This window comes from Chiloscyllium plagiosum, unplaced genomic scaffold (genome assembly GCF_037043375.1).
Source record: "Chiloscyllium plagiosum isolate Xiang-an unplaced genomic scaffold, Cpla_swu_hap1 HiC_scaffold_6, whole genome shotgun sequence".
In the NCBI taxonomy this organism is placed as follows: Eukaryota; Metazoa; Chordata; class Chondrichthyes; order Orectolobiformes; family Hemiscylliidae; genus Chiloscyllium; species Chiloscyllium plagiosum.
Genome location: NW_028270144.1, coordinates 87037631 through 87062665, shown reverse-complemented (window position 1 = coordinate 87062665; position 25035 = coordinate 87037631). Strand labels below are relative to the sequence as shown.

At 42.4% G+C, this 25035-nt stretch overlaps 1 protein-coding gene across 4 annotated transcripts in view; it reads right to left on the bottom strand.

Annotated features, from left to right (window-relative positions):
* Positions 1–25035, bottom strand: part of sgcg (sarcoglycan, gamma) — a 679656-nt gene that overhangs the window by 579069 nt on the left and 75552 nt on the right. For all 4 annotated transcript variants that reach the window (XM_043691949.2, XM_087988173.1, XM_087988171.1 and 1 more), the window contains exon 2: positions 17502–17600. The gene's annotated coding sequence lies outside the window, so the exon portion shown is untranslated. The remainder of the gene's footprint in view (positions 1–17501; positions 17601–25035) is intronic.

The following is a 25035-nucleotide window of genomic DNA, read 5'->3' as shown; positions in this document are numbered from 1 at the left end:
CCTTCTCTTCCTCTGCCACTATCAATTGCTCATTCTTGTTTAATGTATCGCCTGTTGACCTTTCTCAAATTAATTATATCCTCTTGGGTAAATAAAGCTGTGTTAATAATTTAAAATGGAGTTAATGATGCATGGTTTTGGATTCATGGACACCACTGATTCTTCGAGATTCCCCACAGTAAAAGTGGATGGAATGTGGGCTACAAGACCCACTTCCAAACATAGCTTACAATTAATTGCACATCATTCTGAAGTACCAGAGTATAAGTACGTGAAAGTGAGTGGAACAACAGAAAAATGGTAAAATTAATCCGCAGCAGCAAAGAAGCCTATGGCTTTGCCTGAGGATGTTGAGAATAGCCAGTTAAAATAATCCGCCGATCTAAAATAATTGGTTCACCTCTCATTCAAACTTTCTCTCTCTTGTCATGCTCTCTCTAATCCTGAAAGAAGAGTAGTGTTGAAAGGTTGAAAGTTTTTGTGTGAGTACATGAATACATTGTATTGTCATGCAGTTTTGTGGGATCATAATCCAAATGGTAATGGAGCAAATGATGTAAATGGAATTTGTTATGCATTGGCATAGGCAGATATATGAGGAATGGGAAATGCTTATTTAGAGGAACTCACTGTTCAGCCTCTGTTGTGGATGAGCAGAGTGAAAGCAACCATATGCATCATGCATATTTTGTCATTCACAAATAATGAACTCAGACTCCTCTTACACATGCAAATGTCCATAGTCTACTAAGTTTTATTCCTCATCTAACTTCATAATCCTTTAGCCATATGATGCAGTCTGTGCAACAATTTATACCTGTTAAAAATGCACTGTTGTTCTTCAAAACAGGAGATTCTCTGATGTACTTAGAGTCAGAGAATTATACAACACAGAAACAGACCCTTTGGTCCAACCAGTGCCCTCCGACCATGTTCCCAAACTAAACTAGTCCCATCTGCCTACAATTGGCTCATATCCCTCCAACCCTTTCCTATTCAATAATCTGTCCAAATGCCTTTTAAACATTGTAACTGTATTTGTATTTACTACTTTCTCCGGATTGCATATACAGCTCTAAACAAGTATGCAGAACTAAAGGTGTTTTGCATCAACACTCAGACATTTAGGATGGTATTTTGACTTTGGTACAAATTTTCACAAAGCTTAAAAGGCTCTATGCCTTGGCTAAAAACCTCTGGAGTCCTGATTCTGCAACTATGACTCCCATATCCACATATTTTTGCTGTGGATTAGGATATTGGGAGCAAGAGATGTTTCACACAATTGCATTTCATAGAGTCAGCAGCTGCCTTCAACCAGGAACCCTTTTTGTTATAAACACAGAGAAACCTGGAGAAACTCAGCAGATCTCTCACCATTTGTGTAGAGAGAAACGGAGTTAACACTGCGTGTACAATATGACCGATCGTCAGAACCGGAGCTATTTTTTGATTCATTTAGATTCCCTACAGTATGGAAACAGGCCCTTCGACCCAACATGTCCACATGGACCCTCCGAAGAGTAACCCACTCAGACTCATTCTGGATTACCCTCCCACTCTGCCGAGGACATGGAGGTCCTGGGCCTCCTTCACCGCCGCTCCCTCACCACCCGATGACTGGAGGAAGAACGCCTCATCTTCCACCTCAGAACACTTCAACCCCAGGGCATCAATGTGGATTTCAACAGTTTCCTCATATTCCCCTTCCCCCACCTCACCCCAGTTCCAAACTTCCAGCTCAGCACCGCCCCCCCATGACTTGTCCTACCTGCCTATCTTCTTTTCCACCTATCCGCTCCGCCCTCCTCCCTGACCTATCACCTTCATCCCCTCCCCCACTCACCTATTGTACTCTATGCTACTTTCTCCCCACCCCCACCCTCCTCTCATTTATCTCTCCACCCTTCAGGCTCTCTGCCTGTATTTATGATGAAGGGCTTTTGCCCAAAATGTCAATTTTACTGCCTGAACTGCTGTGCTTTTCCAGCACCTCTCATCCAGAATCTGGTTTCCAGCATCTGCAGTCATTGTTTTTACTCAGACTCATTCTCCTACATTTACACCAACTAACGTCCCTAACACTATGGGCAATTTAACATGGCCAATTTACCTGACCTGCACATCTTTGGATTGTGGGAGGAAATCGGAGCACCCGGAGGAAACCCACGCAGACATGGGGAGAATGTGCAAACTCCATACAGACAGTCGCCCAAGATGGGAATTGAACCCAGGTCCCTGGCTCTGTGAGGCAGCAATGCTAATCACTGAACCATCATGTCGCCCTCTTGAGCAACCCTGACACTGCAAGCATCGCTCACTTGCAAACCTGAGCACAATGCCTGGTCAGTGTGCGGATTGAACCCATGACCTTGGCATTACTAACACCAAGCTCTAATTATCTGAACTAACCGACCTACTAGGATGGTTACTAGGATTTTCAAAACACAACACAACACAACACAAGCGTTCCATAGAAAGGTTGCTTATCCTTTTGGAGAAATCCCAGCATGCTTATGAGATTGAGAAGAGCAGGGATTAATCTGTGCAAAAAGTGGATAAGGACTGTCAAACTGTCAAATCATTTAAAACCACTGCTCTTGAAAATTTGGAACAGTAAATGACTGGAAGCCATTGCTTGGAATTTCAATGCGTGTAGAATCTTAAGGGCTACCACAATAAATTAGCGCTGCTTGACTATTTCCACAACCTTTCATTAGCGAAGTTGAGGAGACAAAAGTTCACAATTTGCTTGACAGCTCCACATTTCTATAAAGGAATTAACTGTCTTTGGAAATAACACAGTTTTTTGTTGTTTTTATTAGATACTAAGTATGCGAAGGAATTTAAATGTATTGGATCGATTTTTATTTTGTTGATTTGGAGAGATTTCCAATCAGTCAAGTTTGGGGAGTTAGGAATTTTCTTCACTCTGTGCACCCTCCTTGGCAGCAAAGAGTTCAGACCTGATAGCAGCTGGAGCCAGCCTAGCTCCATGGGGGTCAATGTGAAGTCTAGATTTTAACGTGTGCCTTATAAGACTAACCAGTTCCCTTCTTGTAAAGTTTGATGTAAAGTTTGGTTTCCAGGAAACAACGGTGAAGGACCAAGTAGTGCACATCCTCAACTAGGATAGGAGGCAATGGTAAGTAGGGTTGGTGGGGTTTGAGTCACCAGTCGCAGTAGCTTTAACCCCAGTAAGGGAGGGGTTCGGACCCTGGGAGGGTGAACTAATCCTGGGTTGGGGTCTAATCTGTGACTCCAGGTAGATGGGGTTCACTATTGCTTCCCCAAAGGCGATTCGAACCCTAACCCCTGAGGGGATTCTGATTCCATGGTGAATCCAGTCCTGGGATGGGATGGCTATAATATCAGGCCTAGGGGAAAGGAATGGAGGAGGAATTGAGTCTGATTGTAGAGTGGTTTTGTATGTGTGAATGAGGATGGAGATTCAGGGCTGTGGGGTGTTGTGAGAAATGCCTGCAGATTGCACTTGCTTGTGTCATTCTTTGGATAGATTTGCTTCTACCAACCCTGTTTGTAATCCATGGATCACTACTGTGACCTGGTGATGGATTAAACACTGGCAACTCTACAGCAGAAGAAGTATGCAATTGTGTATCAAGAAGTAGTTTATATAATGGCAAGATAACAGGTTAGATGCATTTCATACTGATTAACTGCATTAATATTAATATCAAGAGACTGTGTTACATAAGAGATAGTAACTAGGAGCAGAATCTTCCCTGCCCTGAACAATAGTAAGAATAGCAAGAAAGTTGAGAAAATTACAATAAAGTTGGGAAAATCACATGGGATAGCCAATGAGGACTTTCTTGGTGTGAAGAACAAAACGTCCCAGTTCCTAACCAAGTGTTGAACAGCGAGACAAGGTTCTTGCAAGTGAACAGCGAGAGACTTCTTTGCAATTGCTAACACACATTGCCGTCATCATTGTTCCCGAAACTCACTTCATCAATACGCAATTTCCCATTCTACTATCAGAGACTAACAAATTAGAGCATACTCCATGGGTAGTGACTGCACATACCTCCCCATCCACAGACATTGGTTACCAGGTACCAGACTCATCACACCACCATAGTACATCTCTGATCTACTTACAGTGTAGTCCTGCTGTTCAATACTACACTTCCAAGCTTACCGGCACCGTTCATTAGTATGCTACTGCCAAGATTTACAGCTGCTTCTCAAGACTCCTTGCTCACTTACTTTGTACCTACTTCAATGATTACAGCATCCAAGTCTTAGCTTGGCTTTTAGTGAATTGCCACTCAGCTTGTGCTTAAAGACACACAGTACTTCAGTCTGCTTAGAACAGACATAAAGACAGGCAGGTTGTCATGGTTGTCAGCAAATTTATTGGTGCTCAAAAGGCAAGCAGTCAGTTTCTGTTCTGAGAGACAAGTGTAGCTTCTGTTTTCGTTGCGGCTTCTGTTCTTTTGTTCGATGTGTTGTTGCTGTACAGAAGTAAATGCTGTGAAGCATTTGAAGGCTTTCCAATATCTGATGGTTTCACTGAACAATGACAGGATGCTGGGCTACACTGGGCAACAGTGATAGAGAAACAAGAACAGAAATTTGTGGAGAGGCTCAGCAGCAATGGCAGCATCTCGAGAGAAAACAGAGTTAGTGTTTCGAATCCAGTGACCCTTCTTCAGAATTAGCAGTAGCTAGAAAAAGTAGGTTGAAGACAAGGGGTGGAAGATGGAATGAGTTGATAGGCGGAAATGGAGCCCAGACACAGAGAATGATGGTTAGGCAGGCAAAAATTTGATGAGAGCAATCCAGGGAGAATTGCCTGACCTGCTGTGCTTTTCCAGCAACACACTCTCGACTTTAATCTCCAGCATCTGCAGTGCTCACTTTCCAGGAGAAAGGACAGCTGATAATGGGGACCATATGTAGGTGCGAATGTGTTGGCTGTGCTGGAAACAGTCCATGTCATGAGAAGGCCTGAAGTGTGCGGGTGGGTCAGGGACATACAGGAAGGTGTTAATATTCTAAAATTGTTGAACTCGATATTGGCTCCTGAAGGCTACAGTGTCCCCAAGCGGAAAATGAGGTGTTGTACTTCCAGTGTGCACTGAGCTTCGCTGGAGCATTGCAGCAAGCCTAAGACAGAGAAGTTGGCCAGGGAATACAGTGGTGTGTTGAACTGGAAATTATGGGTCATTTTTACAGACAGAATGTAGGTATTCCACACAGCAATCACTCAGTTTGCATTTCGTGTAGAAGAAACCACGTTATGAGCAGAGAATACAGGAGAGTAGATTGAGTGAAGTGCAGGTAAATCACTGCTTCACCTGTAAGGTGTGTCTGGGGCCTTGGATACTGAGGAGAGGGGTGTGTTACATCTTCTGGGCGGGTGTGGGGAGTAGAGGAGGGGTGGACCTGGGTGTCTCAGTGGGTATTGTTCCTGAAAAATGCTGGGCGAAATTGAGGACTGCAGATGCTGGAGATTAGAGTCGAGAGCGTAGTGCTGGAAAAGCACATTGAGTCAGGCAGCATCCAAGAAGCAGGAAAATCGAAGTTTTGGGCAAAAGCCCTTCATCGGGGAGGGTATATGTGTCTGGTGGTGACATCCCACTGGAAGTGGCAGAAGTGGGGGCTAATGATCCTCTGGATGTGGATGCTGGTGTGATGGTAAGTGAGGACTGGGGATCCTGTCAGTAATGTGGGAGGGAAGAGAACGTCTGACAGCAGAAGTGCTGGAGATGGGTTGGACATGGCTAAGGGCCCCATCAGCTACTGAGCTGGGGAATCTTAAGTTAAGGAAAAGAGTAGCACTCGCTTAGTCAGGATTGTGGGTTGGAATGTGGCTAAGTGTGTGGTTTTATTCTTCAGAGAAGTGTTGGCTTGTAGTTGTACTGCCACTATGTGCCTATAGAGACACAAGAACTGCAGATGCTCAACTCCAAAGTGGGCAAGCAGGAGGCTGGAAGAACACAGCAAGCCAGGCAACAACAGGAGGTGGAGAAGTCAACATATTGGGTGTAACCCTTCTTCAGGATTCGTGGCCTGGAGAAGGGTGACACCTGAAACATCGACTTCTTCACCTCCTGATGCTGCCTGGCTTGCTGTGTTCTTCCAGCCTCCTGCTGGTCTACTATGTACATGTAGGGCAAACCTGACAGTCAGCACTTGACCAGATGTATGGTTGGCAATCAAAGATGCCGCTGGTGCCAGGGATCCGAGGATCCTGCCAGTGTGAAGAACTTTCACATATGACCAATGGGAGGAAAGGATAAGCAAGAGATGTGGTGCATAAGTAATGAGGTGCGTTTGGAAAGATTGTGTGAGAAGCCATGCAGAGAGAAGCCCTTCATGAAGAAGGCCGAAAATAAGACTTAGCCGGTTCCTTAGGATTCAGCCTTAGGTCTGTGCGACATAATTGCAGACTGTGGAACTGACTATCAACTCAAAATGAACCAACTGGCGCCACGGTGGGCGGCACGGTGGCACAGTGGTTAGCACTGCTGCCTCACAGCACCAGAGACCCAGGTCCAATTCCCGCCTCAGGCGACTGCCTGTGTGGAGTTTGCACATTCTCCCCGTGTCTGCGTGGGTTTCCTCCGGGTGCTCCGGTTTCCTCCCACAGTCCAAAGATGTGCAGGTCAGGTGAATTGGCCATGCTAAATTTCCCGTAGTGTTAGGTTAGGGGTATGGGTGGGTTGCGCTTTGGCGGGTCGGTGTGGACTTGTTGGGCCGAAGGGCCTGTTTCCACACTGTAAGTAATCTAATCTAAACTAGCTTAGAATTGATTAGCTGCTCCCAGAAACAATCACCTTTCTGTCAGTGGGTGGAGATATTCAAGAGCTTCTGAATCAACCCTGTCGGGTTAAAATGCTACCCGGAGGACACACTGCCCCTTCTCCAGGCCCAGGAGAAATGTTTCCTGAAGATACCCTCACCCTGCAGCAACATCTAGGTTTCTGAGGTGTCGCCAAATGAGCAGGTCAGTTAAAGTTGGCAAAGCAGATTAAAGCCAAGACTTCCTCATTGACTTATTTATAATGCTCACCCAATTCTTGGATATTGCTGATTATGTCCATCTTTCTGCTCTCTGCTTAAAAATGAGAAAACAATGGGTCAAAACTGGCTTGCCCTCACACTTCCATTCACTGGTCATTTGAATCTGTCCTAAGCCCCCAAACCCCCAGCCTCTCACCTACATTAGGTTTCCTCTCATATAGCTTTTTGCTCAGAAATAACCAAGCACCTCTTCAAAGGAGAGCTGCAATTTCCCACTTCCTTTCACCTCTCCCCATCCTCACATCACAAAATCACAAACCAAATAGTGGAATGCAACAGCTTCCAAATGGACGACTGGAGGTGAATGCCAATTCTCAAGCTCCTGTAACTTCACTAGTCAAGCTTTCCTTTATCGGCCAGAGTATTGAGTACGGGAGTTGGGAGGTCATGTTGCGGCTGTACAGGACATTGGTTCGGCCACTGTTGGAAGATTGCGTGCAATTCTGGTCTCCTTCCTGTTGGAAGGATGTTGTGAAACTTGAAAGGATTCAGAAAAGATTTACAAGGATGTTGTGAGGGTTGGAGGATTTGAGCTATAGGGAGAGGCTGAACAGGCTGGGGCTGTTTTCCCTGGAGCAGTGGAGGCTGAAAGGTGACCTTATAGAGGTTTATAAAATTATGAGAGGTATGGATAGGATAAATAGACAAAGTCTTTTCCCTGGGGTGGGGGAGTCCAGAACTAGAGGGCATAGGTTTAGGGTGAGAGGGGAAAGATATAAAAGAGACTTAAGGGGCAACTTTTTCACGCAGAGGGTGATATGTGTATGGAATGAGCTGCCGGAGGAAGTGGTGGAGGCTGGTACAATTGCAACATTCAAGAGGCATTTGGATGGGTATATGAATAGGAAGGGTTTGGAGGGATATGGGCTGGTGCTGGCAGGTGGGACTAGATTGGGTTAGGATATCTGGTCGGCATGGACGGGTTGGACTGAAGGGTCTGTTTCCATGCTGTACATCTCTATGACTCTATGACTCTAAGTCCAATTTCCCTCTTCCATAACAGCGTAAAGCAAAACTGTACAGATAGATTAAAAGAAATGGTTTCAGAATAAAATACTCAAGAAGATCGTAAAACTGGATAAATCCTGAGAGACAATTGTTGGGGAAGTGGGGAGTAAGGGTGGAGGAGGATTACAATGGCCAGCAACAGCACAATACTAACTCCAACCCTTCTGTCATCTAGGTGAGTGCTAACCTTTTGCTGACAACCTCCAGCGTTATCCTTAAAGACAGCCATTTGGTTGTTGCGCATCTGCAAACACTGAAGAAATTAACTGAAAATGGAATGTTTATGTTTCAGTGAATCAGGGACCAAGTTTGGGAATTGAACCTCAACAACTTCTTGATTTGCATAAACAGCATAATGCCCGATGCAGAGGCATTGATGGGTGCTGGACACTCTAACTAATATGGCATATAGAATCCCGACAGCGCAAAAAGAAGCCATTTGGCCCATCAAGTCTGCACTCACCCTCCAAACAGCATCCACTCAAACACAGCCCCTGACTCTGTTCCCATAATCCTGCATTTATCATGGCTAATCCACCAAACCCACACGTCCCTGAACCCAGTGCTAGAAACAGGATGCAAATTTAGAAGGGACATGAGGTGCAGCTTTTTCAGACAAACAGTTCATATATGGAATGAATTGCCAGAGGAAATTTAGATGCAGGTACAATTACAACATTTAAAAAATATTTGGACAGGTACACGAACAGGAAAGGTAGAGGGATGTGTGCCAAATGCAGACAAGTGGGGTTAGTTTAGCTTGGGAAACTTGGTCAGCGTGGACAAATTGGACCAAATGGTCTGTTTCTGTGCTGTATGACTCTCTGACCATGGGAGGAAAACAAAGCATTAAGCAGATACCCACGGAGAATGTGAAAACTTCACATAGCCAATCACCCCAGTGTGGAATTGAACCCAGGTTCCAGGCATTATGAGGAAGCAGTGCTAACCACTGTGCCACCCTGAATACTTTAAGCCATGGACTGAACATTCACCAACCAAATGCCTCCTTGTACACTTTAGCACTCAAATGAATCTCTAGTCTTCTATATTAAACATAAATTCTTGCCAAAACATCATCAACATTTCCTGACATTTCAATACTAGAAAATGGGAAAAAACTCAGGGTCAAACCTATTTGGTCCTTACAATGTGGCCATTATGTAATGGCAGTGATCCTTCTGGCTTAACAGAACCTACAATTTGCTGACTAGGTTGGTACAAGAAGCCACTGAGGTATTATATTAAATGGTCGCAACCACCATGGGGGGTCACCACATTCTGAGGAAGGTAGAGAAATATAAGTGACAACTTGAAGCTAAAACTCGAAATAGAATGCAGATGGAGCAGGTCTGGTGAAAAGCCAAGACTTAGATTGAAGTTTAATGGGGTCCAGCAATGGACCTTGACAAGTTTAATAGGACTGGTGTAAAGCATCAGAATTTATAGCAGTCGAGACGAAAGAAACAATGCATGGCTGATCAGCAAGAACAAACCAATCAAGAGTTGCCAGTAAGTGAGTAGAAACCAATAACTGTGGTGTAGCTATCTAATTAAGACATATTGATGTGAGTTCTTTCTGAGTTCCTGAAGGCACCAGGTCACCGGTTCATTGGTCTGTCTTAAAGTTCTCAACACATTAATGTTCTATAAATTGTTTTTCATGAAGTGAAACAACTTCAGAAAATGCTCACTTTAATTCTTGGCTTCACATTGATGCATATAGTTAAAGTGGTCATATCATCAAGTTTAGCTCTGCTTTGACTTTCTGATGTCACATTATTTTCACTGTCTTAACTGAGAACTCTGCAAGAAATGTGACGAATAGTGAAGCTATAATGATTGGAATGTTGTTATGAGTTCCCTGATTGGGGCTGTTAATGCAGTCAAATCTGGGAGCCCTGGCTGACAGATATAAACAGGAGTGTCAGAGGTTCTGTTCATTCTGACAGCTGACTCTGAGGAAGCTGGACCTGTGTCAAGTGCTATGTACGTTTAAATAAAGGGTGACTTGATGACGGAAGATTGGCCCCATGGAGTTATTTCAGTGGTGCCGAGTGAAAAAAATACACTCCTGAAGAAACCCTCTTGCAAAAGTCATCTTTGAGTTGGGGTAAGTATCATGCAATTATTTGGAAAGATTGACTCATTCAATCCTGCTGTTGAAGACTAGGCCCAGTATATGGAAAAAACTGAGGGTTTTTTTCGAGCAATTTACATTGGAGCAGATGAAAAACTATCCGTAATTGTCCTGCCATTTTTAGGCTATTAGGGACACAACATTCCCTGAGGCACCAGATACTAAAACCTTTCAAGAGTTGACAGATTTATTAATGAATATTATGACCCCAGGCCTCCTCAAATTCTCAGATGCTATCTGATTTACTCAGCAGTTTGAGAACCAGGGAAATCCATGTTGGGATTTCTGACAAGATAAAGACAGAGGCCTGTGACTTTGGTTTAACTCTTAACGTGAGGCTGAGAGACCATTTGGTATGTTGGGACTAATGATATGACCATGCAAAAGCGCCTCCTATCTGAAGCTTAACTGGACTTCAACAGGCATTACAACTGGCTTTGTCATTAGAAAATGCAGCAAAAGGAGCATATGATTTATAGGGTATGCCAATGGAAGTGAATATCCTCGCCAGGCCAACAGAGCTTGAGGGACACCATTTGAGTGAAAGAAATTGCATAGCCTCACTCAGGACATACCCTGAACAGAAGGTCTCTCCATCAACCCACAGCAAAACCCCAAAATGAAGTCAAGCCTCAGCCAAACGGTTCACATTTTCTTCAGGATCCAGACTGGCAAGCCATTGTAGTTGCTGACTACATGTGGACTTGAGACAGCAAATGTCTCCCATTAGGCCTGAATTGAGTAAGAAAACTCCTAGGCCAGTATCCAGAAGATTGTATACACTGGAAAGGTCCATCTACATCTGACTTGGAACAGCTAAATTGCTCAGCAACATCCAAATCAGAATTAATCAATATAAACATTTGGTAAAATGGTCCCTTGGTTCTAATGGAGGTTGATACCAGCGTGGGTGTATCAGCGATTGCAGAACCAGTTGTTAACAAATTTGTTCCGGATTTCAACCCTTTGTGTAAGACCTCAGCCAGAGTGAGAATCTATACTGGGAACCTTTACAGGTGAAGAGTACAACATTGGTTGCACTCTCGTGTGAGAAGCAGCTGGTTCAGTTATCACCGATTGTTGTAAAAGGCTTGGGCCCAAGCCTCATGGGTGAAATTAGCTGAGCAAGATTCACCTCGATTGGATCAACATTTTTCGATTAGAAAAGGACTGCCTGAGAAAAATCCTAATTAAATATCTAAACATTTTTCAGGAGGGTCTAGGGACTACCAAAAGAACCAAGACCACCTTGCCTGTTGACCAAGAAACAATTCCACAATTCTGCAAGGCTTGCCCAGTGCCACTTGCCTTACGGGCACTGCTGACAATATCAGACTGAGAACGCAAAAAGATCCGATCATGGCACAACTATAATAGCCGTTGGTGATGGGGGAAACAAAAGGGCTTTCACAATCAGAAATGAAACCTTTCTGCATCCAGCAAGACCAGATCACAGGAGGAAGGCATTTTCTTATGTGGAGCAAGAGTGATTGTCCTGAGCAAAGGTTACAACCGGATACTGGCTGAACTCCACCAGGGCCATCCAGGGGTGTCCAAAATACAGCTGTTGGTGAGAAGGTACAGGCAGTGACCAGAATTGGATGTAGACGTAGCTGCAATGGTAGGGCAGTGCCCAGAGTGCCAACAAGGACAACAATTACTCCCAACAGCTCCCCTACAATCACAAGAATGGCCGGGTAAACCCTGGACTTAGTTATGCATTGTCTATGCGGGCCCTTTCAAGGGCTCAACGTTCTTAATCGTTGTGGGCACCCATTCAAAATGGTTGGACGTTAATTCGTCCAATACGGGGATGATGATAGAAAAGCTGCAAGCATCCTTCGCAATATACAGGCTTCTGAAAGTGTTGGTGACAGCCAACAGGCCATCATTTACCAGCAGGGAATTCCAGTATTTCCTAAAGTCAAATGGTATACCGCAGAAAAGGACAGCTCCACACCATCCATCATCCAATCGTCTGGTGGAAACAGCAGTCCAAACTTTAACAGCAAGCTTAAAGAAACAGCCTACAGCTTCACTCCCATTTCCATTTGCTTATCAGACCACTCCTCATGCAACTATAGGGGCAGCTCCAGCAGAGTTGCTAATGGGGAGAAAACTCCACATCTGGTTAAATCTGGTTTCCCTGGACCTGAGGTGGAGGGTGAAATGGCATCAGAAATGCCAATAAGAGACTTTTAAGTGAGAGAGACAGTTTCCTTCTGGGAATGAAATTTGGTGCCGTCACGGAGGGAATGTCCCTGCATGGATAAGAGGCATGGTTGACATGAGGTAACTTCCTGTGAAGTACAAAGTTCCGGTAGATGAGGCCGTCCTGAACAAGCACGCGGATCACATGAAAGCTGCAAACTTGAACGGGGCAGGACCAGAACCACACCAGCCTCTCAGAACATCCAGCAAGACTGTTAGAACCCGTATGTTCTCCCTCTCCGTCTAGCGTCGAAGAAACCTCAGAGTCTGGGATGGACACACCAGATGTCGCAGTCTCAACTGCCTTTATTGCCTGAAGAAGAGAACAAATTTCTTCCGAGATGCTCTGGAGGCAGGAAATGGGCTATGGTCTCGTACATGCCGCCCATATCTGAGGCTGAGTCAGAGGAACTGGACCTGGAGAGAAAATGCCTCAGGAGAGGCTACAGGAAAATGAACAGGCCTACATTCCCAGACTGACAGGGGGAGGGATGTAGTGATGGTAAGGAGGTCAGCCAGGTGGACCTCACAGAATATGAGTTCCCTGATTGGGGCTGTCAACCTGGCACAATCAGGGAAACCTGGCTGACAGATAGAAACAGGAGTGTCAGAGGTTCTGTTCATTCTGAGAGCTGGCTCTGACGAAACTGGACCAATGTTAATTATATTCACAGATAAAGAGTGAATTAGTGACAGGATACCAGTCCATGTGGAGTCATTTCATTGGCCATACCTTATCAATCAGAAACAGTACAAATCCAACCTTTGTCAACTGGCTTGAGAATAAGCCTGGAATAAGCACAGTGTAAAAAGAACATCTGCTGTCTGTGTCAAAAGGATTCTTTAAATTTATCAGTGTAAACATCTTTTGGAGAGATTTGTGTGAAATATGTAATGTGGTGGTAACATAATCCTCTGTTTTGAAAGTGATTTCTTGATTCAGATACTGCAGGTGATCAATATCCACCTCAACAAAGCTTTCAAGGAAGTTAGAAACACCATCCCAGGTTGGTGAAATTGCCAGGCGAGCTGATGTAGCAATGCTGCAGAATGGAACAGCTTGAAGACCCAAGAACAATTCCCATCAAAATGCGTTCTCAGACTCTACTTGGATTGGCAGGACAGAGCCAAACAGAAATCAAATGTTTTCCTCCAAGGAAGAAAACCTGCTCCCCAAAGCCTGCAGGAAAATCCCCAACGATGAACCACTGAATGTGTCTCACCACTGAATGATCCTGTATGTTTCCAGCAGCCGGTGCATTGAGAAACTGGCTGGCAAATTTGAGACAACAACTTTTCACATTCATTTCTCCATTACATGAAGAAGGGGGAGGTAGGACTAAAAATAAATGGGATAGGGCAATTTTTTAAAAAGAAGTCCACATTAATGCTGTACTGGCAGGTCCAATTTCCTAATTTTTATTTTAAATTTTAGCAAGTTTTGCGAAGATTTATAGCTCAGGTTGAGGTTCTGGATGTAGGTTTGCTCACTGAGCTGGAAGGTTTATTTCCAGATGTTTTGTCACCCTACTAAGTAACATCTTCAGTGGGCTTCCAGGCGAAGCGCTGCTGCTAATTCCTACTTCCAATTTATATGTTTGGGTTTCTTTGGGTTGGTGATGTCATTTCCTGTGGTGATGTCATTTCCTGTTCTTTATCTCAGGTGGTGGTAGATGGGGTCTAACTCGATGTGTTTGTCGATAGAGTTCTGGTTGGAATGCCATGCTTCTAGGATTTCTTGTGCATGCCTCTGTTTGGCTTGTCCTAGGATGGATGTGTTATCCCAGTCGAAGTGGTGTCCTTCCTTATCTGTATGTAAGGATACTAGTGAGAGAGGGTTGTGTCATTTTGTGGCTAGTTGATGTTCATGTATCCGGCTGGCTAATTTTAAGTTTCATCCAGTAAGGAATGTAAATGGAATCCTCAGCCTGCTATTGTCCCACTTGTACTTTCTGGAAATGTGGATAATTTTAAAGTTCATTAACTTTGTTCATTTAGGCAAGCTGTTATTAGGGTAAGTTTGAATTGCAGCTAAATGACAAAGCAAAATATTTAGCATCCTTGTTCAAGATTCAAAAGTCAGAAAGTCAATTAATCACATATGTTAATGAGTTTTATTTTGGCAAAGGTTTATTAAAGAATTTTACATGGTTTTCAGAGGCCATAAACCAGCATGTAACTATACTTTACTCAGAGTTTAACTGCACAGTAACTACATTTTAACTGTGTGATTACACAGTTGAAACAATATTATTAACATGCTAAACAGCAATGGCTAGATGAGTTTATACATTTGACCTGGTTGAGCTCCTCACTGACTTATTAGCCATGTGAGTGAAGATGATGCTGTCCCATAAAATCCAGCCCCATAAATCTTAGTCCTAGACTGCCCAGCCACAGGAAACAGTTTTGCTGTATCTAGCTCCCTGAATACCTTGTTGTTCTTGACATTTACTGATAGTTTCCTATTTCTTCGACCCTGTACAGCAGATCAACACTTCACAGAAGGAGGTACATTCTGCTTTTGCCAAAAAGGAAAGAAGCCAGTGAAGTATGTCCACATGATGATGGTGAATGGGAATACGCCTGTAGTTTGTTGCAGAAACTGTGTACAATGTGATTTAAATGAATCTCACCTTGCTTTTCTTTGCTTAAAAATGATTCAAATGAGCAGAGAATTCAAATTGGGTGACACTGAATTGAAAGCAGTTGACTGTGTTTAAGGTTTGACCAAGAGTTAAACTCATCTCAATTCTGAGCTTCTGTTCATTCAACAACAACTCCATTGCATACAGGAAGACTGTTATCCTTGAATGAGCTGAAATAGCTTAGGCTGAAGTTGAAAGAAAGCTGGGTTATGTCAGTAAACTTAATGTTCACATGCCATGAATACTCCAGTTCCTCCTGTAATTTTAATGGAAGTTCAGCAAAGCCCCTGATAGGTCTGTTAGTAGATTTCTGATAATCTACCAACGAAGTTGCATTAACCATTCAAGAGAACCCGTGACAAAATTCTATAAGATCATGCTGAACATCAAAAGCGAACAAAATGCTGAATCAAACAGCCTAAGGGTTTGCATTACCAGGTTCCATTCTGAGAAATAACTGATGGAGCTTGGGTTTTGCAGGTTGAAAGCAAGTGTGTGAGATGTGATCTTATATAAGTATACCGACAAATCTAAAAGCTGGAAAAGATCATGCGAATATAACCTTGCAGACTCCAAGAGTAAAGCAAGAGGAGCTCAAATAGTGAATTCACATGATGAGGTCAATCATAGAAAAAAATAAATTAACATACAGATAGACTTCAGTATAGACTGGGTAGCAGAGGCATGCGCCACTGAATCATGTAATGATCCATTTAAGAAAAAGTAAATTGGGTGCTGTAGTGGCTGAATGGCTTTCATCCATAAATGGCTTTGTGATCTTTTCAAAACTCAGTGAAGACCATATTTAGCAAAATTTTGGTTAAACTTTAAGTGAATTACTGAACAGAAAGCTGGCACACAGGTACAGCAGGTAATCAGGAAGGTGAATAAAGTGCTGGCCCTTATTTCAAGGAGACTATAATTTCAATTGAAGTATAAGGATAGGGAAATCTTACCGCAAGTATATAAGGTTCCGGTGAGACCACATCTGTAGTACCGTGAGCAGTTTTGGCCCCCTTATCTAAGAAAATGTATTGTTCCATTGGAGACAGTTCAGAAGGTTCACTTGGATGTTTCCTGATATGGAGGAATTGTCTTGTGAGCAAAAGCTAAACAGGTTGAATTTTACTCTCTGGGGTTCAGGAGAATAAGAGGTGATCTGATTGAAACATACAGGATTCTGAAGAGGTTTGAGAGGGTCAATGCTGAGAGGATGTTTCTCCTCATGGGAGAACCTAGGACCCGAAGGCACAGTCTCAGAATTAAGGCGAACTAATTTAAGACTGAGATGAGGAGAAATGTCTTCTCTCAGAGGGTTGTGAGTCTTTGGCACAAGAGCTGTGGGGCAGAGTCTTTGTGTATCTTAAAGGCTATGATAGATAGATTCTTGATCAATAGGGGAATCCAGGTTTATGGGGAAAGGGCAGGAATTTGGATATGAGTCAAGATCCTATGAATGGTGGAGCAGGATCAAGGGGCTAAATGGCCCACTGCTATTCCTATCTCTTATGGTCTTGATTGTAATTATCAGTACATTCAGAGAATCCTGGAGAAGGATTATCCTTCTCAAATTCAGGGGACTGTACCACTGCTATCAATTGTCAATGTTCTGGGCCTGAATTCCCATCAGGGCTAAAAGGTGACCCTACGTGACATCCTGCCATTGGCTGACTAAAGAGGCTGACCCCTCTTCCAAATTCTGCCAGCCCAGTCTAATTAGGGCTCACTAGGGCTTGTCACTGCTTGCAGTGCTATAACTGAGACTGCATCTGGAGAGGAAGAGAATGCCAGGATGGTGCAGCACCCTGAAAGAAAGGTACGTCTAGCTGAGGGGAGTGTTGGTGGGGCACTGGCAGTACCGTTCCTGTGGGTGACCCTTCAATTTTTACATGGAGCACTGTGAAGGAGTGACCACCCCCACACCATGAACCAACTTGGAGACAGCCAGTATTTACCTAATAATCTTTACATGTGGTTCTCTGATGCAATGAGACCTCCCAATGCAAATAAAATACCAGCGGGCTGTTGGAGTAGCCTTTACTTGGCAATTTAAATGACTGAATTAGCCCCTAGTGAGTAGTTAAACTAATAATATGGCATGGCAACGGTGGGCATACCAACCAGTGTTTTCCCCAACCATGTTGCCAGCCCTTCTACTTTCCATTAATCACCAATGGGCTTGAGGTGGCATGGGTTAAAGGCAAATCAATCTTCCTTAGTGTTTCTCAATGCACAGCTTTGAGAGGAAGGCAACACACATAAACAATGTAAAAATAAAACAACTTTTCCTTGGGATGAATTTTTTTACCTCATTCCCCTTTCTGAGTAAAATTGAATTAAATAATAGATCACCACTGGAAAGCTGACAGCCAAACATCAGGGACACTACAAAGACATCTCATTTTTTGAAAGTGTGAGAAGAAGCTGAGACTACTCACCTTCTTTGATCTTCTTCAAAATGAGTCTATCAACGTGGTGGGCATTTTCTACCTTCTCCTTAATCAGCAGAAAGATTAAACGTCCTCAGTATTCCAATCCTACATAAATGAATAACTTGTTTAAAATACTAACATTTTGCAGCAAAGACATAAAGAGCGCAAACATAAAACCATAGAACCATTGAAATGATACACCACAGAAGGGGCTAATCAGCCTACCTTCTCCATGCAGACCCAAACACCACCAGATGCCCTTTCTAATCCCATCTTCCTGCACTCAGCCCACAACCCTGCAGCTCAAAGCACTCATGGTGCAGATCCACGTTCTTTTTAAAGGAGATTAGGGTCTCTGTCTTCACCACCAACTCAGGCAGTGAATTCCAGACACCCACCACCCTCTGCATAAAAAGGATATTCCTCACATCCTCTCCAATCCTTCTGCAACTTCACTTAAATCTATGCCCTTGGTTTTTGAACTCTCAGACAAGGTAAACTGGTTCCCTACCTCTCTCCTTCATAATTTTGTATACCTCAATCATGTCACTCCCTCAGCCTTCTCTGTTCCAAGGAAAACAACTCCAATCTCTTCTTGGAGCTGCAATTCTCCAGCTCTGGAAACATGCTAGTAAAATCTCTCTGCTGTCTCGCAAAAGCAATTACATCCTACCTGCGCACAATAATCCAGTTATGGCCCCACCAGTGCCATATACAGTTTCATCATCATATCCCTACTCATGTATTCTATACCTCTGCCAATAAAGGACAACATTCCATATGCCTCCTTTACAACCTTATCTACCGTGTACTGCTACATTTTGTGACCTGTACACTTGTATGCCAAGATCTACCATCTGCCCAACTACTTCTGTCCAACATTGCCAAAGACAAGCCCAACATTTTTTTTTAACAATGATTCCTCTCTAATTCTCAGAACAATTCAAGGGAAAAAAAATGCCCGTTAAAATGGGTTTATCCTCTGAGTGGGATTTAAAATGAAAATCTGAAGCAGGTTCCAACTCAAAAAATAACTCAGCATTCTCTTTCAGATACTGACTAATCTGATGTACATCTCAGTTTGTTTTTTACTTCAAAAGGAATGTTGGAATAGTTGAGTGTATCCAGTCACTGTTGGATAATTTAATGTTTCTCCTATGCCAAAGCCATTAATTCAGAATGTCAGATCAGCTCCAAAGGGAGCTCAACCCAAGGGATACACTTCAATGTTAAATCTACCCTGCGCTCAGTTACAATTGATTTCCAGTCATTACTTCTTAACTCAGCTTAAAATAACAATAAGGAGAAATCATCTTTCACACATTAGTACTTTCCATTTGAAGAAAACAAATACATAAAAATACAAACAGCTGGGATCAGATTTTCCAAGATTTGGAAATTTAGAACCATGTGTGGACTAGTCTTCAAAACTGAGGTCCGATGATCATCTCAGGATCCAGTGCCTTCCTGAAAGAGTTTGGGAATTGTAGCTGCTGCCAATTACCAGCATCTTAAGGAACATGCTAAGGGTCCTCTGCATGGTTGTCAGGTTTACCACATGGCCCAGGTAAATGCCTTACATCTTTTTTTTTGAGCCAGTTAGTTTCAGTATGAGCACCACTCCTGCCAGCCTTGTTTACGATCAATTTTCATCATGGTCAACCTCAAGAAGCTGCCCATTCTAACCGGCCAGGCATCAGCATCTCCCCAACATGGCAGCTGCCTGCCTCTGTGAGAATGGCACAACTTGAGTGAAGACTCGGAACTGATCCATCAGTTTCCTATGTTGAATATCCACTCCCTGATTTCAGACTGAATATAGTGTTAGCTATAACTTAATGATTGTAATCCAATTTGATACAAGAGCGAGAAGAAAGATATCAAATTATCAAGCAATAACAAGCTTTATCCCAATCATGTTTTGCTACCATTTTGTTTGGAAACTGTATCTCAACTATGAACAGCTTGGGTGGGAGCATTTGTTATTGCCACACTGAATAACTATTTACTGATCTCCAATTTGAACAATCAAAATTATGATGAAGAAAGAGGAGATTACATAACGAACCTGCAGAATACGTTCTTGATTCATGTCACCTGAACTTTATATTTAGAAAAGGCAAACATCAATGAAAGTTCAATTAAGGTTGACCAACATGTTTGGCTTAAGACAAAGCTGCTTCAAATTAATCAAGGTCTATTTTGTGAAACAGGAAGACATTCCACAAGGTGATAATGTGTAAATACAAAGAGTGAATAAGACATTTTTGCAAAGCTGAAGTGTTAATAATTTATTTCATTTTAAAAATAAAATGAAATTAAACTAATTAAGTAGTATAGATGTTGGGAAGAGCACTTAACAAAGCAGCACAATCAGAAATACTGACATAGAGAAATACCGGCTGTGAGCGTAATACAATCTTAACAGACTCCCTGATACTTTCCATTCCTGAAATCACTTTGTTTCCAGACACATAACAGGTTCTTATAATGTTCCTCTGCTTTTTGTAATGGAATCATTAATCTTTCAATTTAAGTAATTTAATGTTTCCCTTAAAATAGAGGACACTGAATGTCATAAGAACATGTTAAATGTTTGTAAGTTAATATTGTCAACAGTGATTTCTTCTTTAGTCTTCTAATTAATGCCTTTTTTGTGCTTTTCTATTTCAATCTCTCCTACCTGAATCAAATTGGTCTTATTTATTCTACTGAGTTACCTACTCTTCTAAATATGCTGTATTAATAGTGTTTCTCAGGGACTGTTCTTTACAGAATTCATACACTTTTCATCCAGAAGGGGGTGGCCCAAGTATGAAACTGACCTAATGTCATTAATTTGAGGCCTGAGCCATTTAACTCCCGGGCCCCATTCATGTCTCACGGGATAGGTGTCTCTCTGAAAGAGATGCGAACATATAGCTGGTCAGCATATGAAAGTTAAAGATTAGGCTATAGAGTCTGACCTGACAAATATCTGTAAAAATTCACTTTACGAAATTTCAATTGACCAAGTCTCAGCAGTTCTTGGGGGCTAGATTTCATTTTCTACAACCTTTCCTGATGCCTCAATGACACAGCCTAGCTTTAAGGTTCTGTTCTTTTATCCTGGAATCGTCACCGGAGGAAATACTTCCTGTTTATCTACCCGATCAAACTTCTGAATCATTTTCTACATCATAATATCTCCCCTTCATCTTTGATACCCAAGGGAATACATGTCTAGGACAAGTTTAGACGTGGACCGGACATTTAATGGAGTGGGTGGGGACACAGCAATCTTCCTGCTTCTGCCACAAGTAAGTCTAGTCTTTCCATTCTGCTTGCAATTTGTGCCCTTAAAAGGGGAATTAATGTCCAGTAAGGGCCTCAGCCTTCTATGGCTGGTATGCATTGGAAAGCAAGCAGGACACTCACCACATAATTTTGCTTGACCCATTGGGAAAGACAATGTAAGCAAAAGCAGTAAAACTTTGAAATGAACATATTGGAAAATACACTTCCATTTTGAAGTGTATGATTTGACCAATATATCTCATTTAACAGTTTTACTGGTTTTGACTCCTGGAAGGCACTAAGGTGGGGATACTCAGTATTACTTCAAATGACTCAGAATCATGAAGGAGAGGGCCCACTGAGATCCTCTCCCACCCTCACCCCTCTGTGGTCAAAGCCCCTCAGTGACCTTTGGTCTCTCCCTGGGTGTCGGGCTGACAGTTAGCACTGCTCCTGATAGCACTGTCTACAATGGACAGCTGCCAGTTTCCAAATGACCAGCTGCTCTCAGGAGGTGCAATTTCTTTCCCTTGGGTTCGTTATCATGGACAAGACCCACTGTTGGCTACATGGTGCCTGAAAGGCACTTAATTTGGTGAGTCTTCATCAAAGGAGGCAAAGCAGAAGTCTCACCAACACTTCAGACAGTGGACGAGACCTTCATTGTCTGCATTAAAAACAGTATTCCTAGTTAATATAACTTGCCCTCATAATTTAATCCTTTCTGGTAAATCTGTGCAGTGCTCAATCCATGTCATTAAATTCCTTCTGAATTGCACTGTGCTGTGTGCACTTTACTGTAAAATTGATTAAACTGGTGCTTAATTCAACAGTAGCTCAACTTCCACCTTTTTTCAATCTGAGGTCAAGGCCATCATTTTATTATTCTATCAGCCTTTTCAATGATTTCTTTTCTAATTGCCTACTAATTTTCAGTAATTTCTGTATATGGACCCTCAAATTTCACTGTGGTACCACAATTCCTAGCTTCTTAAAGAAAAAAACAAATGTCTGATCTTTCCAGTTCCAGTTCCAAGTTGGGTAGCTGCTTACTTTTGTAATGATGCTGCCCCTTTAACAAGGTTATGTAGTCCTTGGTTTTTTTCAAGGGAGGTTGTGAAGTCAGTGGTGCTGAAATGGCTAACAGACACTGTCTCAGTCAACAATCAGAGGAGGCCTTTAGATTTTTTCAACATAGTTGTACTATGAAAGAGGAGTGGCCAGTTCTCCCAGTTCAGCTTTTTTCTAATTTGATCTGTTTTAGCAAGCAGTCAAAAACTGCTGGGGACCTAGAAAAGCAGCTACAGTGAACAAGATTCCATGCTTCAACCGAGGTTTTGCCTGAACTTTCTCTCTGAAATCTCTCATGCTTGTAAGAACCTGTGTTTGAATATACCTTTTGCCAAGGGAAGTGCTTTTGGGTCTTGTAGAAATTGGAACAGCTCCTTAGTTAAGTTGCAGTAGATTGGTTGGATTGTTAAATAAGTTATTCTAAATTCTGTTTTCTTTGTGCTTCACCCGTAGTGGTTAAATAAATTCTGTTTTGTTCAAATCTGTGTGGTTTGACCAGCTGCATCACTTCTGAAATATCCATTCTACATCAGCTGAAAAAAAATGTTTGGGTCTGGGTTACCTTCTTTAAACATTTTGAGGGGGTCTGGCCTGGTCCATAGCAGATTGGGGGGTCTGACCAGGTCCACAACACTTTCTATTTGAATTCCATCTGCCTTGGTTATGCCTGTTTAGTGTCGGATGGGTGAGGAGCAGAATAATTTTGGGAAGGCTGAAACAGACACTTGAAGCCAGCTGGCTATTACACTCTTCAATCTGAAAGGGATGGATGATAGAGGTATTGATGGAGGTAAGTTATCTTATACTGATATAGGCAGGCCATCTTTGTGATGTACAGAATGTGGAGGGCCAATAATTCAAGAGTCAAAAAAGTTACTGCAATCTCCTGGAGCAAGAGACAGTTCAGTATGAAGGGTGATGAAGTTTGTAATAGGGTAAGAACAATGGCTTATGATCCCAATGTTTAGGTGCAGTAAATTATGGCTTATCATAGACTATATTTTAAACACCCAATTTGATAGGACAAAGGAATAGTGGGGTTGAATTGGGGGTGAAGTGTAAATCAGGTTTCAACATATATATGCAACATATATATTCAACATATATATGCAATCTGACTACTGTCACCAGATGCATTAAAAGCCAGTTTTAAAATGAGGAACAGGCAAAGGAAGTGTCTTTGAGACATTTCTGAGGTGATGTTAGAAGAAAAATCATTGTTTCTGCTAATGTGATCCCGGCACAAACTAAAGATTGTACTTGATTCCTCAATTAGTCAGTTCCACAATGGGTAGTCCACAAGAAAACTGGATTTCTTTTTCAAATCTGCACCACTGTTCCTTCTACAAGCATCACAGCAGACACCACAGCTTAAGCAATGATTAATTTTTGTGTAAAGAGGTCTTCGCAGCATTGCAATGAGTCAATGTCTTATTTGTTAGCTGCCTCTGATATTGTATCCTTATATATGCTTATCTAGCAAATAAAATTTTCAGTTTGCTTGGGGTGAGCCATAACTTGCAAATTAACAGAGAGAAAAAAAATTACCATTACCAGGTTGCAGGAAGTAAGCAATGCAGCTATGACTGCAGCAACTCTGTCCTTGGCCACAAGTGACATTCGTCATGATCAAAGCTAATAAATTGTGTTGTGGCACTGCAAGCATTGCCTCACATAATGCTATGAGTAGAAGAGCAACTAGCTGTCAGACAATATTGAGTCCCTTCCCAGAAAAATAGAAAGTGGTTAAACTATAGCAAGTGACTAATAACTGTCTCAATTTGTCAGTTTCCAGAACATTATGAATTCTGTGGCAGAGTGATGTGAAAATGCTGGCATCTGTGTACAATCTGATAGGAGTGGCAGCCTTGCCTCAGTTGGTGGCAATCTTGCCTCTGAATCCAAATACTGTGGTACTTGCACACAAGAAACACAGGACTACTATTCCAGAGTAGTGCTGGGAGAGTGCTGCACTATTGAAGAAGCTATCTTTCAGATGAGATGTTAAATTGAGGCTCCTTCTGAACTCTCAACTTGGTGCAACCAATCCTAGAACATTATGATGTGCTGGATACTTATTTGCAATATCCTGGATAATATAGACCCGTCAATCAACATTACAAAACAGATTTATCTACAATTGCTGTTAGTAGGAGTTTGCCTTGCACGTATACATTGATTGCTCCACTTCTTACAGTGACTATACTTTAAATCTGCTTCATTGGCTGGAAGGAATTTTTGGATAACCTGTAGCTGTTAACAGTGCTAAATAAAGCCAAGCCTGTTTGTTGAAAGCCTTGCGATTTAATCTTCTGGAAAAATATATAAAAGTCTTCCTGAAATTAGTTATATTACACTTGTGATGATATCAAAATTGGTGCTGTAGTGGACTGTGAAGGAAGCTATTTAAGAGTACAATGGGAACTTGATCAGATAGATCAATTGACCAATGAAGTTTAATTTAGATAAATATGAGGTGTTATATTTTGGTAAGGTCAACCAGGGCAGGACTTTACATTTAATGGTAGGACCCTAGGGGCTTTTGTTAGACAGATGGACCTGGGGATGTAGGTTCATAGTTCCTCGAAAGTGGCATGACAAGTAGACAGGGTAGTGAGAAGGATTCGTCATGCCTGCCTTCATCAGTCAGAGCATTACATAAAGGAGTTGGGAAGTCATGCTGCAGCAATAGAAGACATTGGTGAGACCACTTTTAGAATACGGCGTACAATTCTGGTCACCCTGCTATAGGAAGCACGTGGTTAAAGCAGAAAGGGTACAGAAAAAATTTACAAGGGTGTTGCCATGACTTATAAGGATATACTGAATAGGCTGGGGCGTTTTTTTAATTATCTGGAGCATTAGAGGCTGAGGGGTGACTTTGTAAAGGTTGATAAATCATGAGGGACATAATGGAGGTGAGTAGTCATGGTCTTTTTCCAAGGCAGGGGAGGTCAAAACTAGAGAGCATACATTTAAGATAAGATGGGAAACATTCAGAAGGGACCTTTGCACACAGAGGGTGTGTGTATAAAATGACCTGGCAGAGGAAGTGGTAGAGGTGATTACAACATTTAAAAGACACTTGGACAGATACATAAATAGGAAACGTTAAGAGGGATATGGACCAAAGCTAGGCAAATGGAACTAGTGCAATTTATGATATCTGGTCAGCATGGATGCCTTGGACTGA